The 20756-nt window shown below is 47.7% G+C and overlaps 1 protein-coding gene across 1 annotated transcript in view; it reads left to right on the top strand.

The window, feature by feature from the left end:
• The window catches only part of ANO10 (anoctamin 10), a 715024-nt gene that overhangs the window by 406184 nt on the left and 288084 nt on the right, over nt 1-20756 (top strand). The gene's annotated exons all lie outside the window — the stretch shown is intronic.

The raw sequence follows: 20756 nt of genomic DNA, 5'->3' as shown, positions 1-20756 counted from the left end.
CAAAAGCTTCACTGACATTCTCATCTACCGCCCTCCTGGAGCACTTAAACAGTTCCAGACAGCGGTACCTTCAGCTGTGGCCGAACTAATTACTTCACCGGCAAATTTCACACTACTGGGCGACCTTAACATACACTTCGATAATGCACAGGACAGCGTCGCCACAGAGATGACGGCCAGCTTAGCGGCAGTAGAACTAGAGCAGCTTGTCTCCTCCCCTACGCACATAAAAGGCCACCTACTAGACCCTGTATTCAGTAACTGCACACAGTTAATAATTGGCACTAACAGTCGTCTTCCATGGACTGATCACTTCCCGATCCCACTTACCTGGACTACGCACAAACGCGTCCCACCCTCCCACATCCCCCGCAGAATGAGGAATTGGTCCAAACTATTCTGGACGACTGGACCAACATTCTTACCAAAACTAGCCCTGTGCTCAACGGCGATCCCTCTAAAGGTAACAGTGAATACGACAATTGGATCACAAATTCACTAGACTCCATATTACCCCTCCGCACTACTAGCTCAAAAAGACATCAGAAATCAGCGCCCTGGTACTCAGAAGAACTCGGAGACAAAAAGTGCATATGTAAGAGGCTGGAAAGAAAGTGGCGCCTGAGCTACGCTGCTACGGACAAAGCCACTTACAGGGAGGCCATTGGAGCCTACAAATCAGCAATAAAACTGACACAATCGATTTATTACAATGACAAAATAATGTCGGCCAAATGTAAACCCAAAGAAATGTACCAAACGGTAAAAAGCCTAACTACGCTTCCACCCCCACTAATCGCCATCTCCAATGTGCACTCCCGATGTAACCATCTGGCTGATTTCTTCTTCCTTAAAGTAAACAAAATCTACACATCTTTTCCGGACATTGACTTGGACCCATTTCCCCAAGGACATTATCCAGCAGCTGAAGTAGAGGAGTCGCCTCGCAACACCCTAGCCCACTTCCCACAGTTAGACTCAGTAACACTCGAGTCTCTGATGCACCAAATAAAATCAGGCTCCCCATGCGACCCTGCACCACCGAATACGCTGGTCTCGGCTAGTCAGGTGATTCTTCCCACACTATTGGAGTTATTGAACTCCTCGATAGTGACTAGCACAGTTCCATCAACCTGGAAACATGCCAGGGTCCGAGCACTCTTGAAGAAACCCAACCTCGTTCCTGGCGACCTCAACAGCTATTGCCCTATCTCATTGCTCCCCTGGGGAAGCAAAGTCCTCGAAAAACACATTAACACCGCTCTAACCAGGTTTTTCGAGAGCAACCATCTGCTTGACACCACCCAGACGGGCTTCTGTTCCAAACATGGTACGGAGACGGCTTTGGTGGCAGTTACAGAGGAAGCGAGGCGGATCCTAGATCAGGGGGGATCAGTGGCAGTGATCCTCCTTGACCTGAGCGCCGCCTTTGATACGGTGAACCATAACATCCTCCTTCTCTGCCTCCTTCGCTTGGGAATATCAGGAGAAGCCCTAGCTTGGCTCAAGTCCTTTCTAAAAGACCATACCTTCCGAGTCTTTGAAGGAGCCTCAGTCTCCTCAAGCAAGCCTCTGGAATGTGGGGTACCGCAGGGCTCCTCACTAAGCCCCACGTTATTCAACGCATACATGAGACCACTGGCAGGGATTGTCCGTCCGCATGGCATTAAGATCGTCAATTATGCGGACGACACCCAGCTAGTGGTCTCCCTTGCGCATAAGAACAGTCAGCAAGCACAGACCAGCTTGATTCCCTGTCTGGAGCAGGTAAAGAGCTGGATGACGAAGTCATGCTTAAAGCTCAATGGGGATAAAACCGAGCTTATGCTCCTCGGTCCATCTGCCCCCTCCACCTTAGAGCTATTGTGGCCCCCCAGCCTAGGTGCCCCCCCTACACCCAGAGATAACATAAAAAGTCTCGGAATATGGCTAGACAAATCCCTAACAGTCAATACACAAGTCACCAAACTATCAGCAACATGCTTTGGTCTCATCAGGATGATGAAAAAAATCCTCCCACTTCTTCCTTTTGAGGCCAAACAGGTAGTCATTCAGGGCCTGATTCAGTCTCGTATTGACTTTAGTAACGCCCTGTATTTAGGGGCTCCTGAATACTGCCTGAACAAACTACAGCGGATCCAAAACTGTGCAGCCCGTACACTTCTCGGAATCCCCCGCAGAATTCCGATAGGGCCGGGATTAAAAATTCTGCACTGGCTTCCTGTCAGGGAAAGAATTAAGTTCAAGGCCATGTGCATCACCCACCAAGCCTTTTAGAAAACCGGTCCTGTAATCAACCACTCTCTGGTCACTCCCTACCACCCCAAGAAAGAGCTTCGCTCCTCTCAAGCCTTCCTAGCCATTGTCCCGCAGATACGAAGATCCAGAGCAGGAGGTCGATCTTTCTCCTACAATGCATCCAAACTGTGGAACTCTCTCCCCCTACATCTAAGGTGTAACTCTAATCTACTAACCTTTCGCAAACAATTAAAAACCTTCCTCTTTAACTAAAAACAAACTTACTCCCTGCGATCAACTTCAGTAGAAGGTCCATTCTGTTCCCTAGCGCCTGGACGCCTCAGGGCAGCTGTTCGCGCTTAACAAATTTCTTTCATTTCATTTCATTTCACTTGCATCCCCACAGTGGTGTTCATGGTGGGGAGCTATTCAAGGACCTCCTGCCCTGCCAACATCAGTTAATGTAAATGTTGTATAAGCACAAACTTTGGGGCTTCCAGTTATGGACAACTGAACTAAAGTGCCTGATGCACAGAGGCATTGATATTTAGACAGGGTGTACTGCAGACTTTTTTCTAGAACAGATTCTGTAGAGACAATTTCATTCAAACAGGCATGTATCAGTGTGGTCAAACTGTAGTGCTTGCGTCGACTGCCATGCAGGAGGCAGAGATAGGCTCCAGCTACATCCTCAAACTGCATTTAAACAAGCATTTGTAATGCAATAGGTCTCGCATTTGCGAGAGTTTAAGCTATTGGCATTGTAAATGACAATGCCTTTAATTTATATTTTATAATAACACATTAATAAAAGGCATTGTCATGCACAATGCCAATAGCTCAAACTCTTGTAAATGCGAGAGCTATTCAAAGAAGTGGCCGTCATTGTCCCAGACTGCTTAGAAAGTAAAAGTGCGCATGGCACGCTGAATGTTGCAGGAAAGCATGTCGTGCCTGCAGTAGGAGAAACACATTAATGAAAATAGTGCTTACAGACTAAAGAAGACGCACAGTGTAACAACCAAAGTAAAAGGGCCAGTCCTCATGGGAGATAACGAATGTAGACAAGGCGGTACTAAGGAAGGACTAACAAGCCTATTAAAGGATCAGAAGCGAGCATTTATGAAGGACAATGACACAAGCCAATTACAAATATGGGCGGAGAGTGGGTGGGGCTTCAATTCTGTACTCCAATACAACATGGCTTGCAGAGCAGCGCATGCGCTGCCCAGGCTCGACCTAAATAAGGGCATGCTGCACAGCATTTTATCAGTGCCAGCACCTCTAATGTTTTTTGGCTAATCTGACAGTGGGCACTGCTTTAGCTTTACTACAATTGCTAGATAGTGTAATGCCAAAGGGCCACACTGAAACAAAATTGGTGACAGTTGGTCAAACAATTACAGGAACATTTCCATTGGTAATAAAGTCAAGACAATTGTCAATTATTTGAATTCGGCCGGACTTTGGCCTTTGTATTGTAATTTTTTCACATAATGTCATTAACCTTGTAATAATCAGGTCACTACTTATACTGTGTCTATTTACTTCTCATTTCCCTTTATCACGCTTTCCCTTTTTCCTTCTCCCCTCCTCCTTGGGGCTTGTCAATATATTGAATTGTTGTATTGTTCATTGATATATTTGATTTTTGATTTTGGTAATAAAACTTTATTACCAATGGAAATGTTCCTGTAATTGTTTGACCAACTGTCACCAATTTTGTTTCAGTGTGGCCCTTTGGCATTACACTACCTTACGGGGACCCCTTTATACATGTATCATATAGTACCCAGGTCCCCGTGACTATATGGGTTTAACCCCCCTTTGTGTAACAATTACTACAATTGCTAAGCAGACAAGTTCTGGTTGACAAAAAAGTCAAAGTGCTCGCTAACGGCTTTGGTATGAGAAAATATGACTTCATCCCGCTTTTTTCTCTGGCAGCAATATTAGACTGAAATCAAATTAGACACCAGAATGTCTAAGAGTATGATTGACAACCGACAGACCCGCTCCAACATATGGCGCCAGACTGTTACTTTATGTTATAATGTGCATTTTTTTGTATAAACAAGTACACCAATTGCTTGGCCTCTCAGCACTTTGGTGCCAGCACTGTCGCTGATCAATTTTGCACTGATATTTGGACTGATGATCACTGCAAGATGTGCTTTGCACTTGTCAGGTGGGGCAAACGTTGATGCACTTACTCCGGTGCAATATAATCCAGCCTGAGAGAAATTGATTTATTAAGAGTCTCAGCATGCACAGCGGAAGACAAAAGAGCAGTGTTGAGACAATGTGTAATCAACTGTGGGACACAGACACCATCGCCGTGAACTGGTGGAACACGAGCCCGAAGGAACAGATGCCCTTCAGCTGAATCAGCTCTGGGTGCAGCGGCGCAGACAGGCTGGGACTGTTTAAGCATGTGCGCGCCCCTCGCTGTTTAATATCGTTTGCATGGCAGACACTGGAAGGCTGTTCTCCGGGAGCATCTGTTGCCTCCTGGACCCGGGACGCTTTCCAAGGCTGGGATCGGAAGCCATTTGCTGCTGTGGGCAGTCGAGGCGCGTGCCAGGCTCTGCGCCTGGAAAACCCTGGCCTGCTTCTCTGACAATCAGAAATGCGGCTTGCTTTGAAGTAGGCTGAAATTCATTATGCTTGACATTTTGTGTTATAGCTGTACTGGTTGGTGCTTCCTTTCAAGGCGCTAGCGTGTGGGAACGGTGAAGGAGGTGGGGTCAGCCCATTCCCAGTCGGGTAGTATGTCATTGAATGGAACGACTTGCAGCTCAAAGTTTTAGGATTTCGCAGAACTATAGCAAGTTGACACAAAAGGCTGCATTCAGGACCGGACCTGGAACCCACCGCAACCCTGGCAATTTTCTGGGACCAGCCCCTGGGGAAGCACTGCCTGGCCCCCAGGAGACTGGAAACGCTTGCTTGCTGCTTTTGTTACTGGGGCTGACATTGCAACACCGCTGCAAAACCGATCCCTAGTAACCGAACCTCCCCCATTGCTGCAAAACCGATCCCTAGTAACAGAACCTCTCCCACTGCTGCAAAACCGATCCCTAGTAACAGAACCTCCCCCACTGCTGCAAAACCGATCCTAGTAACAGAACCTCCCACACTGCTGCAAAACCGATCCTAGTAACAGAACCTCTCCCACTGCTGCAAAACCGATCCTAGTAACAGAACCTCTCCCACTGCTGCAAAACCGATCCTAGTAACAGAACCTCCCACACTGCTGCAAAACCGATCCTAGTAACAGAACCTCTCCCACTGCTGCAAAACCGATCCTAGTAACAGAACCTCTCCCACTGCTGCAAAACCGATCCTAGTAACAGAACCTCTCCCACTGCTGCAAAACCGATCCTAGTAACAGAACCTCCCACACTGCTGCAAAACCGATCCTAGTAACAGAACCTCTCCCACTGCTGCAAAACCGATCCTAGTAACAGAACCTCTCCCACTGCTGCAAAACCGATCCTAGTAACAGAACCTCCCACACTGCTGCAAAACCGATCCTAGTAACAGAACCTCTCCCACTGCTGCAAAACCGATCCTAGTAACAGAACCTCTCCCACTGCTGCAAAACCGATCCCTAGTAACAAACCCTCCCAACCTCCCCCACTGCTGCAAAACCGATCCCTAGTAACAAACCCTCCCCCACTGCTGCAAAACCGATCCCTAGTAACAAACCCTCCCCCAGTGCTGCAAAACCGATCCCTAGTAACAGAACCTCCCCCACTGCTGCAAAACCGATCCCTAGTAACAGAACCTCCCCCACTGCTGCAAAACCGATCCCTAGTAACAAAACCTCTCCCACTGCTGCAAAACCGATCCTAGTAACAGAACCTCCCCCACTGCTGCAAAACCGATCCCTAGTAACAAAACCTCCCCCACTGCTGCAAAACCGATCCCTAGTAACAAAACCTCCCCCACTGCTGCAAAACCGATCCCTAGTAACAGAACCTCCCCCACTGCTGCAAAACCGATCCCTAGTAACAGAACCTCCCCCACTGCTGCAAAACCGATCCCTAGTAACAAAACCTCCCCCACTGCTGCAAAACCGATCCCTAGTAACAGAACCTCCCCCACTGCTGCAAAACCGATCCCTAGTAACAAAACCTCCCCCACTGCTGCAAAACCGATCCCTAGTAACAGAACCTCTCCCACTGCTGCAAAACTGGCCTCCACCCTTCCAACCTCCCTGGAAAACGAAAGCAGATCAATTCTTCAGATATTACATTTTTTGAAGTCCAGAACCTCAATTTACTGGTTTTCCTGAAATGAGCACCAGCGGAGTTCGCCCTGTGCACTACTAGCATTTAAAGTCTGAAGCTTTCCCCTACCATCATTGAACTCTATACTCATGGATTATTTCTAATCAAAATATGTTTATTTCCATGTCTAATTGTCCTTCAAAGCATGCTCAGTCAAGGCTCCCTGCCAGGCTTTCACAGCGATGTTCAGGATGGAACAGTTTTGCCCTTCAGAGGCCTAAGGAACAGGGGATAATCATTATAATTCCTTCAGGATCCACTCCATCCCATTGCAGGACCTCAACAGATCACAGTGACGGAGGGAAACACAGAGGGGAGCAGGCCGTTTGTCTCATCTGTGTTGAAAGAGAGTAGGCCTGTGCATTCATATTTTACCAGCTTTTAAACTCCAGCGTCCCAATACCTGCCATATCTAAACCCCTAACCTCTTCCCTCTGTGTGATGGTGCTGGGGGAATTACACTTCCAGCCTGGAAAAAGTGGAGTGTGCATCTGGATGACTAGGCGCGGATTGATATCTTCCGCGCAAGCAAATCCTGCATACGCACTGAATCTACTAAGGATATAAAATTCTATGCTGATGTTACTATATGCCGGCTGACCTTCAGTGAATCAAGCGTGAAAGTGTTGCTTAGTGTCGAGGTGGATGAAACTTGAAAAGGAGGGCTCATTCGTAGGTTGTCTTCTTGCATAGAAGTAGTGGCCCTCTGGAGTGAGACGAGAGGAACAAATGAGGAATTGGTAGGGGGAGACATTTCCAGGCTGACCACTGAACATGATCCTAGCGGCACCCGATCGCAGTCTTTTTTCTAATACACAGGTAATATAGGCAGATAAAAGTGATTTTTCTCACTGTCGAGATTAAAGAGGTAGCAGCCACGATGCGTATGTAGCTTTCAAAGTCTGTCATTTGATGGAACGTCAGCATTTGCAAGGAGGATTGGGATCCAGAGTATGTCTTGCCCTAGAACAGTAGGTCTTGGGCACTTTTTCTACCTAAATAGAGCATAGTGGATGCATCATTGAACAAAGGGTTGCAGACTCTATGACCTGAAATTGAATGACTGGAGGAAGCACAAGGACCTACATAAGGGACCTCCTTTGTTTTAATTTCAAATCGTTTTTTTATTGATTTTTCAAAAATAATGGTACGAAATGATACAAATGAAATCACAGTGATATTAACTAAATAGCAATAATTCTGACATGTGATAAAACCAAGGAAAATTACAAAAGAAGAAGAAAAAAGAAAAAGGATGGCAAGATATCCAAGTGCGATGCAGTAGGAAATGATGCAGCAGTTATGTTAGAGAGGTACAGGTGGAGTATGAATATCACCTTCTGTATGCGATCTATGGTACGTACGTACAATATAGGATATAGCAAAATCACTACGATACGTTATAGGAAAACAATCCTATAAAATACAATCTTTAGCAATGGTGGGGCAGGTGGGAGGACTCCTTTCAGGGAATTATGACTCTGGTTACGGCGTTCGTGTGATGGAATGTAGTGAGATGGGTTTCACGGTGGGTCAAATGTTAAGGATAAGGCATCGAGGGACCTCCATAGTTTCCTATGTGGGGTGCGCCAGGGAGAGGAATGTAGGGAGATATTGTCAGTCCCTCTAAGAAAGGCCAACCATTCTTGCCACATTCTGAAGGAGACATCTTTGGAGTTCTTCCACTTATTGAGTACCATTTTGCAGGCCAATGTAAGCATAAGGTCTAGCAAATAGCGGTCATTCACATCTGGAAGCATTGGGTCCTGAACGCCCAGTAGGATATAAGAAAATTCCCTTGGGGGTTGATGTTAAATGTTTTGTTTATACACTCATATATTTTGTCCCAATACGTTTGTACGGTGGGGCATTGGAAGAGCATATGGGCAAGGTCGCCAACAAGTGTATTACAATTCCAGCATGTAGGGCTGTGACTGGGTTTAAGTTTAAAAATCTTTTCAGAGGTACAGTATGTCCTGCTTATTAGCATTAGCTTTGTTTGAGATAATACTGGTGACATTTTATTTGAGAAGGGAGTTATATGTATCTTGTCCCTGTCAAAAGGGATTTCTCTGGTGTTGATTTCAGATTCCCATTTTGCCTCACTCTTTAAGTGTAATTAACGAGGTTTAGGAGATAAAAGTTTGTAGATTTTAGAAACGGCATGTCCTGACTTTAGCAACTGTAGCATCCTTGTGAGGATCGATGGGTTGGTAGGCTTTATAGAACGTAGCGTGAGTTGTGACTTTAGCTTTAGAAATTTATAAAAATCTAAAGAGTCTAGATCGTATTGTGTTTGAAGCTCGGAGAAAGGCGAAGGGAGTTTCCCTGTAAAAAGGTCTTTGACTAGGTTTATGCCGTTGTTTGACCATTTGTCCCAGAAAAACATCTCTCCATCTACCCTCAGATAGGGGTTGTTCCAAAGAGAGGGTACGTTGGATTTTTTAATTTTAGCAGCTGATAATTGATCCACGGGTAGCAGGGCTCTTTTGGTGTTCTGGATAATGTATTTTGAATGGGGAATGGAAGAGATATCCATGGTTAGGAGAGCAGATAACGGGATTTCATTAATGATTGATCTTTCTAGCTCCACCCATACTGGAATGTAGTCGGAGTGGGGGAGTAGCCAGTTAGCTCCTTCCTTTCAAAGATACGCAGTTTGATAGTTCCTGAAGTTTGGAAGGCCGAGACCTCCTTTTTCTTTGGCTAGTTAAAGTTTTTTCAAAGAGATTCTGGGTCTCTTACCTTGCCAGAGGAAAGAGTTGAACATTTTATATATCTTGGTCAAGAAATCATTAGAGAGTGTCATTGGTAACATACTGGCTAAATAGCTTACTAATGGGGTGATCATTATTTTTAATGTCTCTGCTCTTCCCCACCAGGATACAAATTTTGGTGACCAGCCATCTAGTAACGTTGAATTCTTCTTTTTTTTTTAATGAGAGCATTCTCCTTGGCCTGTAGGGTGGTAATTAGGTCTCTTTGATAAGGGACCTTCTGACTTCATGCTCACAGCTTCAGTCTTATAAACGTGTCACTGTGATATCATGCTAAAGGTTTACTAAGATAAGTGTTTACATTAATATCTCTGGAATTTAATGAAAATGTTTGCAGAAAAGTGTTGACTTGTGATTCGCTCTTACTGTCTCTAATGTGCAGCTGGATTGCTGGAGTTGTCAGTAGTTTGAATGAAATGAAACACAACAAACATTTGTTACAGTTTCCCATCCCTACTTCTAATTTTTACAACCGTATTAGTGGTACAAGTGGATTGCCTCAATGATAGTTCGTAGTGATTATTTGATATATGATTCACTGGCCTTGAATTGTTTGCAGTACTGGGACAGAAGGATATCAGAAACTTAAAGTCATGATTTTTTCCAAGGATCGTGCAGGAACAAAATTCAAGTGGTGGGTGAATGTGTTTTGGCTAGAGGCAGTAAAGCAATATAAAAATTTGGGAATGCCGTTCTCTTGTAACCTTGCATAGCGTGTACATCTACAAAAGTAAAAGTGTTCGCTAATCACAGTGGGAAAAGCCTGTTGGTGAAACAAGCATCACTGGGTGGTAGGGAAGTTTTTAGGGCCTGATTTACAGTTTGGTGAATGGGTTACTCCTTCACAATTTTAAACCAGGCTCTTGGTCTCTACAAAAGGTTTATGATGCAAAACCTCCTTCCTTGGTACTTTATGGATATGACTCTCTTTGTGAGAAATTCTGTTGAGGGTAAATCATGAAATCGTTTTTAAGCGATCTGCTGGGGATGTGCATTGAAAGTATTTGCATGGACCTGCTTCTCCCTAGCATCACTAACTGAGGCTACTCATCGCTTACCGAGGCTACACATCGCTTACCGAGACTACACATCGCTTACCGAGGCTATGCTCAAGGGCAAAGATTATTTTTGTGACTGCTGGCCCCGTAGGCTTTGGCACTTGATGCTTTTGAAGAGTAGAAAGAATCGCACACAATTTTTTACTTCTATATATTTTGTTATGTATTGATTCATTAAGTTGTGTCTCACCAGTGATTTAGTATTGGATTTCCTTCCCTAGTTTACTTTAAAAAAGTGATGAAATCTGCTATTGTTCAGCAAAGCTTTCAATCAGATATGTTGCATTGTTCAGGGATTTTAACTGCAGTCTAAGGGTTCGCCGCTGTTCTATTTTAATGCCATTCAGAAGGATAAAGTTTGACATTTATATTTAAAATTTACAAATGAATGGCTTCCCCTGGGTAATGATAGAGGACTGTGGGCTTTGTTGAATACACAAGATAGACCCCGTCTGTTGTGCAAAAGTAGGCCACATGATCAGTCATATGTGTTTTTTGGTCTGAATTTACAGACACTGTGTTGTAAGTTTGTAAGACCTATGTTTGCTGAAAAGCGGATAAGAACTGTGCAGGCACCAATGACCTCTTTGTATTCTGCAACAATGGCAAATTCTTACTACTGCCAGTTTAGATTTTTTAACTCTTTCTCTTAAATCTTGTAATACTGTAATTGTGTATTTCTTATGGCTGCTTGGCTACCTTGGGGGAGCAGGTTATATTTTTAAAATTATGTTTATTTGTGCCTGTTTTAATAAACAATATTCAGTAAAATATATTTGATAATGATATTTAAAAGATGTTTTAAAAGGGACAGCAGTGTTTCGAAGCATATATTTCAAGGGAGTTACAAAAGACAAGAAGGTTCTAGCGTACACGATGAATTCGAGCTTTAAACCTCCAGTAAACCTAATGGGGTCAATATGATGAGCATTATAATGCACTTCCAATTACATACTTTGGATCAGAGACAAGTTGCCTGGTTAGGTGAGCATTTCTGAATATTAATTATGTAATTATAGAATCGACCTATAACTTGGTGTCTTCTGTAGGGCTTCAACTATTTCCAAAAACCAGTGTCACAGATCCTTTTTGGGGGGGCATGAGGCTATCTACTGCCTCAATCCCTCAAAAGCCTTCAGACACACTTCAGGTTCCAGTCACCTTTCTTGTTGGCATAATTACATGAAGTAAAAAAGAGGTTACGGAAAGCACCAAGTCTTGAACTCCAAGAGGATGTTTTGGTTCTACGAGCTGATGCTCCCGGAAGTAAATCCCTGATCTTGACTATCATCCGTCACAGATTTTTGCCAGATTTGGGTAGATATGGCTCTTATAAACACCGACTTCTTCCTTTTAAAAGCAGAATGAGGAACAATATGAGATGCTGGTCCTAGATTACATCAGTTGTTCTTTTCATTGCAAGTTTGTGACTCACGTAAACAATTTCTCTGCTATCCTCATTGGTACCAAGGAATGCTCACTAGTCAAGCCTTCGGCATCGCTGAAGACCAGTCTGCCTAAGCAGATGCTGCTCCTGTTGGGTTAAGACTAATGTGTCAGTATGATAACAGGCTTGGAACGAGAGGATCCCGCATGATTTTCAAAGTGCCACTTACTGCTGTAGGCGTGATCTGCTGCTGTGTCATTAGCGTTTGTTCGGTTGCAATGATTTTCACATATCATGCTCCTCAATTTTGCGTGGATCTTCGAAACTAGGGGCGACTCAGAGTCATGCTTACGCGCGTGCATTGGTCATGATTGCTGATTCATTCCACATCTTTTTAATACATGATTGCCTTCTTCAGAGCTGGAGACCTTTAAAAAAGGATTCTATTTCCTAGGTTTGCTGCTCTTTGTATTCCAACCGGGTGAAGTGGCGAGCCATAGACTGTTAAAGTCCAGTTTTTTTCAGTTTCTTGGCTGTTTACCCAAGGAGTCAGATTCCTGTTGAAAAAAATACTTCTGTGGCCGAATCAAAACAAATCTTAGTTGTCAGTTTTTCACTAGAGAATGGCTATTCAATTGTTTTAACTGGTGGTAACAGTCGACATTTTAAATCTTAAATATTTTCCCTTGTTCAGCCAGTGCATTAAAATATTTTAATGAACCTGGCATTTTTTGTATATGAATTACAAAGCAGACTACAAATATGCAAAATATGGTGCTTAAAGGGAATGCAAATTAGATGTAACTACACCCAAGAATTAGATTCTCTGAATATTTTTCTGTGAATCCTACGAGTCATAAACCGTTCATGTGGGCACAAGTCAGACAGGAGCTACTTGGCCACAAATATGGCGCTTGAGGCCATTTGCTACTGATGTCCTTCCTACTGTGGCTCTGCAAGCTGGGCCAAGTACAACTCTTTCTGCACTTAGCTCTCAGGGTAGCAAGGGTGACCAGTCAAAGGCTTCTCTGGAAGGTAGTATACAGGGCCAAAACTCAGGACTCGGACACTGAAACAGCATATACAAGAAACCACGGTCTACCCCAAACTTTTTCTTAATAAAAACAGAAGAACTTTAATATCACAGCAAACTGAAATGCTACAAATCATAATGGGGTACTCCCAACATCATACAGTGACCTAGTAATGCAGGGAAGCTTAGGGCACGGATTGGCTCAAGTGCGCGTTTACTGCTTGGTTTAGGTGAGCAATCTCTCAACGTGGAAGCCACAGGTCAATTCAGATGGTTCAAGGCCCCATCATTCAGTGCAGCACTTGTTATGCTTTTGTAGGCAGTTCTAGTGCTAGATAGTCTCTTAGTCGCTCCACACAGCCTCCTGTGTTATCTGTCTGTGCGAGCGCGGTTCGGTGTTGCATTGGTGCTGTCTACCATCTATGGCCCAGCCTATCAGATCAAGTCACTGAAGAAAACAACACATCAGCCCTGGTTTAGCAGTCATCCACCTTTGGAAATTGCAGCCATCGGGGGAAGGGGTTACTTCTCCTATGGCGGTGACATCTTGGTCCACAGGCCATCAGCAGCGGCAGACACATTCCTTTGAAACAAAAAAACGTTTCTGGGTGACACAAACGATCTTTGGGGGTGTTGTTGCTTCACAAAGTTTGCTACATGAACCAAACAGTTGAGGCATTGTGACCCCTCTCAGCTTGGGTCAGCACTAGACAAGCTCCCTTATACAAGTTGGTTTATTTTGAGTGTTCCTCAAATGGGCTTCTCTTCCAGAACAGCCTGTCCTGCTGCCGGCCCAAGTACTCTACTTTACTCTCTGAGCATGCAGGCAGTTTACTCAGTGCTAAATAGACCCACAGCTTCTCTAGCAGTTTGCGAAGCCTCCAAGTGTTTCCCTTGCAACTCTGGGAGACTGACAGGCACACACACACACACACACACACACAAGCATGCACACACGCACATACACCCCACACACACAGACACACCTCTCACACACATGCACACCCCACACACACACACGCACACCCCACACAAACACCCACTCACCTCTCTCTACCTCTTCGAGTACTCTGTGGAGCGCTTCTGTCCTTGGTCAAAAAGAACTGAAACCACTCCTTTCCTTAGTCAATAAGCACCAGGAACTGGAACCAAATAGGATGGTTTGAATCCCACATTTATATTATGTTATTCCATACAGGAGATGTTGCTCTTCTGTCTAAAGTCCTGAACCATTTTAGGTTTAAAGTATTTTATTCAGCACAACATGTGAGAACAAACACAGATCTCAATAAGCGACACAGCAGGGCGGAAAAGCCAGTTCTCAGTAGTGCCATTAGCAGATGTTAATCCCACAGATCACGCCCGCACAGTAACATAAGTCGCGTGTTGTCTCAACATGGCATGACATTTCCCGTGCAACCCCCCTCCCAACAGTCCCCCCCAACATCCAACTCCCAATACCCACCCCCACCCCGTGTCCAGTGCACAGTCCCTAACCAAGGTACACATCAGAGCAACATTCACAAGGAGGACGAGTCCAGCAAGGGGTCATTGGGCAGACTCTACTGGGTGCGGAAGCCGCAGGAGGCGGAGATACTTGGGACAGGTAAGTTCCCTAAATTCAGTAAGCAATAAGGAGTGAAACGGTTGCCAGAGCTCCCTGAACTGGTCCACTTCACCCGCCACCGTGAGAGACAATTTCTCCATACCCAACACATGCCACAACCTATGGAGCCAACCGGTGATAGATGGTATCGTAGCGGTGTGCCAGTGAATTAAAATGTTCTGGACTGCGGAGCCTAGAGCTATCGCTATCTGCCTGCCCCTGCGGGATCTGAGGGGGTACATCAAACCATTCGGAAGCCCTAACAGGGTATAGAAAGGAAGGGGTCTCAGTGAGAGAACAAAAATAATTATAACTTTACAAAAAGATTTAAACTAAATGAATTCAACACTGTTTTAATTCACAATGAGGAACAATGTATCAAATACATTAACATTTTGATGCATAGAGTAGGTTGTACGGTGCCCAAGAAGGGGGGAGGGAGGAAGTGACAGTGTGAGGATGGCGTGATAGAAAATTGTGACAATAAAAACAAGAAATATCCAAAAGTCTTTGCTACAATCGTGTTTTCATTTCATTGCACAAAGAATGAATCACTTTGGCGATATATACATGAACAATGTCATACTCCAATACAGCAATTACTGGCAAAGATGTGGGGAAGGAGTTGACTATATGGCTGATGTCGACGTTTCGACCCTCTGAATGGCGCAGGGTTGGTTGAGCCCTTGCAGTGGGGTCTTCTTCAGGACAGGGAAAAGGGCGGGCAACCGTTGTACTTGGCGCTCTATCTGATCTCTGCAATCGTCTTCCAAGCGATTAGACGAACGATGGTATCAGTTGTCCATAATTCATTCGAGATACATGGTAGAGAGTTGGAGAGCGGCCGACCGCGGGGCGGAGACACGGTTATATTCGGTGTCCTGATCGGATTAATCGGTAATGGTGCGTCCCCTCTGTGTGAGTCAAGATCAAATAGTTCAACTTTGACGGTGTGGAATGAGGCGCACCCTAGAATCGGTGGTTGACCTCAAAAGCCGACTGAATCGGACCACGGGGACGCTGGCGTCTAGCGAGACTATAAGCAGGAAAGCGCGGCAATTCAATTTCAAAATGAGAGTCAATTTCATCCAACACTTCCTTCCAGTAAGGGTCCAGGAGCGGGCAATCCCATAGTATATGCGTGAGTGTACCCCGGTGCCCACACCCCCGCCAACAAGTGTCTTCCTTACTACGATCAAACTCATGAACCCGTGCAGGTGTATAATACCAATAGGTAGAGACCTTAGTCAGTGTATCAGTGAGCCCTACGTGGTATGCCGAATGCCTCGCTCTATAGGATATGTGTTCCCATTCCTTAGGGCTCAATGTCCTCCCCAACTCCCTTTCCCAACGCTCCCTCCCAGGGTGATAAAAGTGAGTCGCCGGCGGCTGCAGCAGCTTATATAAATCTGTAATCAGTTTGGAGTCCGAAGTCCGCGTCATGAGCCACTTTTCATAGGGAAGAAAAAGCCGATCGGCCGTCCCTCTCACTTGCGGCTGGAGGGCCCAATGGCGAGCTTGCATATAACGAAGTCGCTCCATCTCCGGGAGCGAGAACTCCTGACGGAGTTGTGTAAAGGGGATAACCCCTTCAGGGCCATATAAATGACATAAGGCTCTACACCCCGCCTGTTTCCATCGTGCGAACGCTCCCCTCTCCATCCCCGGAGTGAAGTCCGGGTTGTCTACCAGCGGGGTAAGCGGTGACGGAAACGTGGTGAGGCCATGCAAGACGTTGGTAGCATGCCACACCCGTAGGGGTACCCTCGTGACAAAAGAGGCATAGAGGTTCTTGGGCCGATGCGGGCGACGTAGGAAAGGGATCTCCTGCAGGGGTCTCCCTGCTACCGCCTGGTCCTGAAAGAGCCAGTGTTCATCGGACTCCCACCTACTCCATTCCACAAGATAACGTAACTGTGTAGCTTGAAAGTATTTGCGAAAATCGGGTATTCCTAAACCACCGGCTTCAGGGGCCAGCAGCGAAAGAGTTCTACGCATTCTAGGCTTCTTACCCTGCCAGACAAACCGAGAAACGTCTGCCTGCAGTTGCGAAATCCATCCCACCGGCGGTTGGAGCGGCAGGGCTCGAAAGAGGTACAATACCTGGGGCAAGACCGTCATTTTGATAGCAGCTATCCTGCCCAACCAGGAGAAAGTGCTACGATTCCACCGGCCTAGTTCCTCTCTAATCTTGGCACCCAGGGCCTGATAGTTGGCCGACACCATAGCCGGCAAAGTAGGAGCAATCTGGATCCCCAGATAAGGCACTGCTCCCGATGACCAGAGCATGGGAAACCTCCGTTGCAAACAGGTTCTAGTAGCCGGCTCGAGGGAGATATCTAACGCTACCGACTTCCCCATGTTCATCTTGAACCCCGAAACCGCGCCGAAGGAGGCCAGCTCCTCCATGCACGCCGGTAGAGCCATCCGGGGTCTATCAATGGACAGAATGACATCGTCAGCGTAGAGGCTGATAGCATGCGTGAAACCACCCATCTGGATTCCGGTCACCGCCGGGTTATCACGCATCCGTTGGGCAAACGGCTCCATGTAGAGAGCAAAAAGCAGGGGCGAAAGCGGGCAGCCCTGCCTGGTGCCTCGTTCGATGCTGAAAGTCTCAGAAGCGAGCCCGTTGACGCGGACCACCGCCGATGGACGATTGTAACAGTTAAGAATCATGGAGCAGAATTTCCCACCTATTCCTGCCTTCACGAGCACCTGCTCCAAGTAAGGCCAGTGGACCCGGTCAAATGCCTTCTACGCGTCCACTGCCAGCATCATCCGTTCTCCCGGAATCCGGGAGGCCTTCTCAAGTAAATGGACAATTCGTTTCGTGTTGTCCACTGTCTGTCTCCCTGGGACAAAACCCGCCTGGTCAGGATCGATGAGACCGGGCAAGTGGGGAGCCAATCTAGCGGCTAGGATCCCCGTATACAATTTCAGATCAATATTCAGAAGAGAGATTGGTCTATATGACCCACAGTGTTTCGGGTCCTTACCAGGCTTAGGGATAACCGAGATAGTAGCCTGGAGCAGATCGGGCGGAATGGCTCCGGGTTCAGCAAAGGAGTTGAAGAGGTGCGTCAGAATGGGGGCCAACGTCGTGCAAAACGTTTTATAATAGAGCGCAGTGTAGCCATCCGGGCCCGGTGCCTTGCCATGCTTAAGCCTGGCAATAGCGGAAACCACCTCTTCTATCCGGATGTTTCTATCTAAATGATCCGCCTGCGAAGGCTCCAGAGAGGGCAGTGCGACCGAGTCCAAATAAGCGGCCATGGCCATCTCATCTGGGGGATCCCCTGTATAGAGATCCTTATAAAAGCCGCGAAAGACGGCTGCTATTTGAGCGTCCTCCGTCTCCAGCACCCCCGCCGGGCTAGAGATCTCCTTAACCAGCTGGTTCTGTCTCGCCACTCGGAGCCTATTAGCCAACAGTCTGCCACAACGGTCCCCTCCAGTGTAGAAGGTGTGACGCAACCGCAGTGCCGCGTACTCTGCCCGGTCAAGATCCAGGGCCGCCAGGAGCTTCCCTGCTTCCTTGAGCTGGCGCCAAATTCTAGGAGCCCCCGTCCTGCGATGAATCTGTTCAAGTTCCCGAACCCGATCCGTGAGTTCATCTCTCTTGGCCTGCCGCTCCTTATTATCAGCCGAGGAGATCGCTATAAATTCCCCTCTAAGAACAGCCTTCAGTGCTGCCCACTGCGTGGCCCGGCTAGTGTCAGTGTTATCATTATGGGATTGAAATTCCCGAATCGCCTTCTCGATGCGGGCTACCACCTCCGCCCTGTGCAGCAGCGTGTCACGGAGTCGCCACGTCCGAGGGCGGGGAGCCGCCGGAGGCACACACAACGTGACGTCAACCGGGGCATGGTCTGAAAGGGAGATCACGCCTATCTCTGACTCTGAGGCCAGCGCCCTCACCGGTGAGGTAACTAAAAGGTGGTCTAACCTTGCGTACGTCTTGTGTGCGTGGGAGTAGTATGAGTAGTCCCTATCTGTGGGGTGTAGGTGTCGCCATAGATCAAGGAGGTCTACTTCCTCTAGCTGAGCCTTACGATCTGCGGAGAGTTCCCCGACCTGTGGGGAGCGTTGCGCCGACCTATCCAATGCGGAGTCAAAGACAATGTTGAAGTCCCCCCCTAGTATGATGTGCCCATCCTGGGAAGAGGTAACATCCTCGATCGCTGCTTGTAAGAAGCGGTCCTGCCGTTCATTGGGGCTATATAGGGACCCAATCGTAAATAGAAGACCCCCAATCTTGAACCGATATGCCAATAGCCTACCCTTCTGTTCCGTGAATTTGTGAAGGATTTCCCCTCGAAAGTGCCGGGCCACCAATATCGCCACCCCAGCAGTTTTAGTGGTGCAAGAGGAAAAGAATTGTGAAGGGAACTTATGAGATCGGAGCCTGTGTATCCTGCGGCAATAAGTGCGTCTCCTGGAGGAGACAGATATCTGCCTGGGTGCTCTCTAGAAGCGAAAGGACAGCCCGCCTCTTAACTGGATTATTCAAACCCCGGACATTCAAGGTCACAACCTTACAGGTGGCTGGTGGCATGAGCAAAGGTGTAGCAGAAAGCATCAAGGCCCCACAGCAGCAAGGCGAGGAGGGCAATGGCGCCACCTGGCACAAAGAGCAACAGAGCAGTGAATAAAACGCAGTGACATGAAAAGCAAACAAATCTGAGCAAACCACGGAGCACACATAGTATCTGGAGACCCACTGACCGCAATGTGTATTGAGCAACCCTCTCCTCCCCTCCCCGACTCTCAAGCAAATCAAAAGGGCCGGCAAAACTGTGCACGCCACCGCCATGTGCAAGCGAACCAAAAAGCACCTGCATTGCCTGAATCACTAGGAACCCCCATGTGCACTGGACGACCTCCCTCTCCCACTTCCAACTCCCGGATCCCCCCCTCCTACTCAACCCCCATCCCCCCAACAGTCCCCCTCCTTCCCCAACAACCCCCCTGCCTCCAGTCCTCTCCCACAACTGGGACTGGCTCAACGACCCCCCACCCCTCCCCCTTGAACCCCCCAAAAACCCCGAAAACCCATTATCCCAGTCCGGTCCTTGACGGACAGGCCTGCGGAAAGTCAAAAAGAGTGGACGTCCAGCCACCACGCACTCCCCGTTCCCCCCTCCCCCCCAGACCCTCAAACCTGCATTTCAAGAGTAGCGATGTCGATCTCCCCCCGGAGTTCACTCAAGCTGTTAACGCCACCACACTCGCTGTAGTCGCATCGGCTCCATCTCTCGCTGCGGTGTCCGATTCCACATTGACCGCAGGAGAGTCCGGCCGCGTCGAGGAAGCAGATGACTGTCGGCCAGGGATTGTCTGCCATCCGTCTCTTGTGACACGGTTCCGATGAGGCGTGTGTGTTCCGTCGTCAGTAGCAGTGATCCCCAGCACTCCACAAGTATCCTGTAGGGAACGCAGCTGATGTAAAGTTCCATTCCACCGGAAAATGAGCCGGAAAGGGTGTCCCCAGGAGTACTGAATGCCCTGCTCCCTAAGAAAGTCAGTCGCAATTTTAAAAGCCTTGCGCTTCTGCAGGGTGGTTGCAGCCAGATCCTGATAAAGAGCCACACGGTGACCCCGGAACTCCAAGGAAGACCTCCTCCTCGCCTCCCGCAGTATTCGCTCTTTCAGGGGGTAGTCCGGCAGGAAGGCCAGGATGTCGGAAGGAGGCGCCGAGGTCCGGCGCTGCAGGCCCACCCTGTGCGCTCTATCGATCCGGATAGGAAAATCAGCCGATTCTCCCAGCACCTCTCTGAACAACTCCCCGAGGAACGCCGCCACATCTTCCCCTTCTTCCCGGGAAGGAATTCCCCGGACTCGGATGTTGTTCCTCCGGGAACGATTTTCAAGGTCCTCCGCGTGGGACTGTAAATCAAGATGCTGGTCCCGGAGCCGGACGACTTCCTGCTGTAGTTGCGTGATTTCTTCGTCCCTGGCATGGCCGGCATCCTCCACCGTGGACACTCTGTCTCCCAGGCCGTCAACCTCCCTCCGTATCTCGCGGACCTCACCCGCTACTTCCTGCTTGAGCGCTTGAAAGTCTTCCCGCAATGAGCTGAAGAGGGACTCGAGGAAGGACCTCGTGACCGGCGGCTCCCCTCCACCCGCTCCTTGGGAACCACCCGGGTGGTTTGGGGACGGCCGTCCCCCATCTTGTCTCACATTGCTCCTATTCAGCATCTCCGGCAATGTGCGGTCCCCCCTCCTTGACCCTCTGTTCTGCGCCATGTCGTCCACGGAGGTGCCCTTCCAAGTGATCTAACGGTCCAGCCCCTGGCGTGGCCCAAAAAACCCCCCGAGCCGGCGGCCCCTCACGCCGCTCCACCAATGTTCTATGG

The sequence above is a fragment of the Lissotriton helveticus genome, chromosome 10 (genome assembly GCF_964261635.1).
Source record: "Lissotriton helveticus chromosome 10, aLisHel1.1, whole genome shotgun sequence".
Lineage (NCBI taxonomy): Eukaryota > Metazoa > Chordata > Amphibia > Caudata > Salamandridae > Lissotriton > Lissotriton helveticus.
Note: the sequence above shows the minus strand (reverse complement) of the source record. Positions and strands in the feature narration are given on the sequence as shown.